This window comes from Python bivittatus, unplaced genomic scaffold (genome assembly GCF_059951505.1).
Source record: "Python bivittatus isolate LINGU-HERP-01145 unplaced genomic scaffold, Pbiv_v1 ctg000580_np1212, whole genome shotgun sequence".
Lineage (NCBI taxonomy): Eukaryota > Metazoa > Chordata > Lepidosauria > Squamata > Pythonidae > Python > Python bivittatus.
Genome location: NW_028277087.1, coordinates 293,876 through 298,872, shown reverse-complemented (window position 1 = coordinate 298,872; position 4,997 = coordinate 293,876).

Genomic DNA, 4,997 nt, shown 5'->3' with positions numbered 1-4,997 from the left:
CTGGCAGTTTCCTTTGGTCCCCCCGTTTCTAGGATTGCGAAGAGGGTTCCTCAATCCAGGTGGGAAGAGCGGACAAACCTGGAATAGGTCCAGGGAAGATCTGTCCCCAGCTGTGTTTTTCTGACCCCCTTTGAACAAATGCCTCTGACTTCTCCCACCTTCTTGAAATCTTTTTGCACGTAATACAGGGTTGGATTTCGCCCAACCAGCATTAAGTGGGACCCACCCCGGGTCATCGTTTCAGAGATATTTCCATACCTAAACAGAGAAACAGAATGACCGAGGGCAACTACTGGCAATGGTTTACCTATGCACAGCTGTTGGAAAGATTTAAGTTGGATAAGAAAAGTTATGACTTTACTTCAGAGAAAACAGAGATTGAATATGCCTTATGTACTAACGATGAACATCTTACTGCTGAAATGTATACATTTTTGTTAAAGATGAATTTGGGAGATGAATATGTTAGACTGTATGCATAAATGGGCAAAAAACTTTGGATATAACATATTGCTGGATCAATGGGAAAATATGTGGAATAAAGGTTTGAAGTTTACTTTTAATTATAACTTAAAAGAACATTTTTATCAACGGATATATCATTGGTATTTGATACCAGATAAACTGTCTAAGATGTATAAAGGAATTTCAAATGTATGTTGGAAATGTAATCAGTGTGAAGGCACTTTTTATAATTTATGGTTGACTTGTGAAAAAGCTAAGAAATATTGGGATATGATATGTATTTTGATTCAAAAAATCTTAAAAATGGATATATAATTGAAACCAGAGACTTTTCTTTTGGGTATGATGGACAAACAAATAGAAAGAAAATATGGAAATTTGTTTCTTTACATGGTAACAGCAGCGAGACTTTTATACATGCAAAAATGGAAGGATCTACAAATACCTACAGCTGAAGAAAGGATATCGAAATTAATGGAATTGACGGAGATGGCGAAACTGACTACTTTTTGTTTCTATTTGGAAACCACTCTTGGACTTTTTACTTGACACACAAAACATGAGATTTTGATTTTGGGATTTGGTGACTGATTTATTCTATAACTACAGAAATATCTTGTATCATTCTTTTTATATTTTAGCTGATATAGACTTATTTTGATTTTTTTTAATGTTAGAGGAAAGGATAGTTCTTATGTGAATTTTTAGATATTGGAGTAAGATGTGAATTTATTTTATACCTATGCCTATATCAAAAAAAGACAGAAGTTACATTTCCTTTTTTGCATTTCTCTCTCTTTTGTTATTTTTACTTCTCTTCTTTCGATCTTTTTGTATTTTACTTTTTTCTGAAACCGCATAAAAAATTTATAAAAAAAAAAAAGACCAAGGGCAAACAGCGGTGGGAGCATGAGTGACTTACGGTTTGGGGTGAGCCATTGGCTGGTCCAAAGGGCAAGTTGTGTTTTCAGTGGGGCAGGCACTCTGCATATGCTCGGGAGCCTTGTGCAAAGCATCCCACCCAGGTGTGGGGAATAACTTCCAGGGTCGCGTCCTTAGATGAACCACAACCAGCAGCTCCTGCTTCTCAGTGAGGTTGTGGGAAAGGGCTCTGCATGTGCCCAGGGTCTTCCTGACACTTTCCAGGGCCCCCCTTGGGTGCTGCAAATAAAGCCCCAAAGGGGACTCCCTCCCTTAAACCCTAACGCGAAAACGAGACCCCACCACAGCCTGGCAAGACTTTTGATTGACCGATCGTGTCTCATGAAGTCATTTTAAACTCTTGGCGACCACACAGAGAGATTCCCTCCATGATGACCTGTCCCCACCCTGGTCTTTCAGGCCTTCTGAGGGTGCCCCCATCGCCCCTGTCATGGACCCCACCCGCTGGCTGCTGGTCGTCCTCTTCGCCTCTTTCCTTCCGCCTCTCCCAGCACCAGAGCCTCCTCCAGAGAGCTGCTGGCCCTGCGCATCATGTGCCTGAAGTCGGACAGTTTGCGCCTCATCGCTCACGCCCCATAATTCTGGGTTGATCTGTTTGATGATCCACCGCTGGTTTTCTCGGCTGTCCACGGTCTCCTCGGGCATCTTCCCCAACAGCAAAGTTCGAAAGCGTCCCTGCTCTTCCTCTCCTGCCTTCGGAGTCCAACTTTTGCTTCCTGAGGGGGTCACGGGGAATCCCGTGACTTGCACAACTCTGGTCTCTGCAGGCACGGGCGCATCCGGGCATCTGGATCTCTTTTCCAAGGCCTGCACGGCTGCTCCGCCGAGGATTTCTCGACGGCTGGTTCCTTGATGTCGATGGTTGATCCTAAAGGCAGAAATTCTCCACCGCTTCCATGTCCTGGTTCCCTGTGCCCAGGCTGGCTGCTGCTCCTCTTGTCCTTCGCCTTCATATTTGATTTTAGTCCCATTGTATTTTCACCGGGCTCCCTCACTTTTCGTACTAGGGCTGGCGGACCCTTTGCGTTTTCGGCTGTCGGGTTCCTGCCACCAGCACGGCACAGGTTGTCCTCCAGTTCCAAGGCCAGGCTCGCCTTCTCCCCACCCACCTTCCCCGAACGCACCTTCCGCCCGGAGGCTGGGGAGATCCGGGGAGAGGGTGCAGCCTCGTCGCCCCCCTTCGCCAGCCCGGAGCCGTCTCTTTTGCCGTGTCCTGCCCGTTCTGGGGCTCCTGGCCTGGCAGCGGATTTTGCAGTGAGACCCGGAGACCTTCTGCGATTCCCATTTTCTAAGCACATTCCACGATGTGACACGATCAACATGATCCGAGGCTTTTCTGTGATCGATGAAGCACATTCTGTACTGACTCTTTTTGGCCCTGGAAAAGGCAAAAGTTCTGCTCTGTATGTTTGTGTTTGTGTGTGAATGTTTTGTGCTGGGGGGGGGGTGGCCTCAGGGCCCCACCCACTTGACTTGCTGTGGGATGGGGGGACCCCATCTTCTCCTGGGGGAAATGGAATGGGGAGGGCTCTGCACACGCTCAGGAGCACTGTCTCCATCAGGCGAGACAAAGCTCCCTCCAACACCTCTCCGTTCTTATTCTTGCCTTTCACCCTCTGCACGCTCTCAGAGTCCACGGATGTCTGAGCCCCGTTTTGCAGAATGCATCCCTCACCCTGCAGGGCGCCTCGGCGCTCTGCCCACGCTCAGAGGCAGACCCGGTTCGGCCCCGCCATAGCCCGCCCCTGCTGAGCTCCACCCGCCCAAAAGCGTCCATTTCCCTTCCCGGCCGCCGCCGTCCAACTAGCAGTCCGAGGAGAGGCGGCGGCGGTGGCGGCAGCAGCAGGTCTGGCGTTGCGACGGAGGGACGGAGAAGGCGGGCGGGCGGGCGGGCGCCGCTTGGGCACCCTGGAGGCCATCAGTCCGGACCCCCCGGAGCGGCCGGTCCCTTTTCCTCCTGAGCACGTGGGGGCGCCGCCTGGGGCCACGAGGCGGGGGGCGAAGGGCCGGGAGCCTCTCGCTTCGGGGGTCGGAAACGGGACCCCCCCCAGCACATCCTGAGGTAGCCGGGCACAGCGTCAGTGCAAGCGGGGAAATGGGGGGGGGAAGAGGTGGGTCCCCCAGCCCAGCACCCTCCTCCCGAGTGGAGCTCCAACTCCCAGCACCGCCTTCCCGGAGGGCCAGCTGGGGGTGATGGGGAAGGGGTGCGGCAGCGCGGGAGCGGGCGCTGGGCGGCCTTCCGGGGGGGGGTCAGCAGTGTGTGTCTGGAGGGAAGACCCTGCCATGTCCCCCCAGCGCGCCGGGCAGAGGCGGCCAAGCGCCGGAGGAGCATCGCCGTCCCGGCTGAGCTGCGCCTCTTCGTCGGCTTCGGGCTCTTGCGGCGGGGCGGGGCGGGGCGGGGCGCAGCGGGCGGTGGGTCGCCCCGGTCGGGCTCGTTCAGGTTCAGGGCGCCGTGCGAACTTGGGCGGGGGTCAGTTCAGCCAGCAGGTTCCTTCGGTGGTGGCGGCGGAGTCTCCCCGAGATCGCCCAGACGGCCCTGCAGAAGCCCGCAGTTCTTGGAGGGGCGGCTGGTGGGAAGTGGCTGAGCTGGCCGGGCGGGGGTGTCAGTGGGAGCGGAGGGGGGGCAGTGTCATGTGCCCGGGGGAGGCAGACGGGGCTCTGGACTGCCCCTGTTTTGGAGACAGACTTTGCTTTCTGGTGAGTATTGAGTTGCAGCCTGAAATCCGGCCAGGGAAAGGGGGCAGGAGCAGAACCAATAGCGCCCCCCCCGCAACCTGGTGCCTGAGCCCAAACGAGGCTGGGGGCAGCCTGCAGCTGCAAAAGACTGCAGAGGACAGGGACCGGTGGCGACCCTACAAAGGTTGCCAAATCGCCCCGTGGAAGCGGCAGTGGCGCTTTGCCACTTCCAGAGGGGTGAGCTGTCCCTCTGGTTGTTGTGGGTCTTCTGGGAGGGATTGTGAGTGTTGTAGGATAGCAGGTGGCAATTGCGTGGCGCCCTCGGGTGTTCGGGAAAAGAGCGGGGTGCCAGACCCTCATCCGCAGCCAAAGGGGGGGTTCAGCCCCTAATGTATCCGCCGCCGCTGCCTCTCAGGCTCCTGGTTCAGGACCCCCCAGATTCCTGTACTTTATCCTTCCCAAACCCCTGCAAGCTGATGGGTTAAGCTGAGAGGGAATGAGGGTCCGAGTCTAACACTACCTGCTCCTGAGTTTGCCTCTGAGCATTAACAGAGTGCAGTCCTTCTTGCGTTACTTGGAGGCCTGGCTGAAGTCACCCCTTTGTGTTCGGAAGAAAGGGTCCCAGAGTGGAAAATCTCCCTTTTAAAGCTTTAAAGCTCCCTTTTACCAGGTGGTTGGGTGGTGGTGGGGGCTTGAAAGATGGCTGTCCTCCCCCGTTGCCCATCACCCCCAGGACAGACCCCTGCAGCTGCCAGCAGATCACTGGGTTCCCCAGCCGAGAAGGGTCCGTCTCTCTTTCCCGGAGACAGGGAGTTGGGACTTGCTGCCCTGCAAGCGGCTTCTCCAGCTCTTGCCCTCAGTGGGTCTCGCAAGGAAGACCGCCGCGCCCCCCGCTGGTCCAGCCCTGCCCTTGT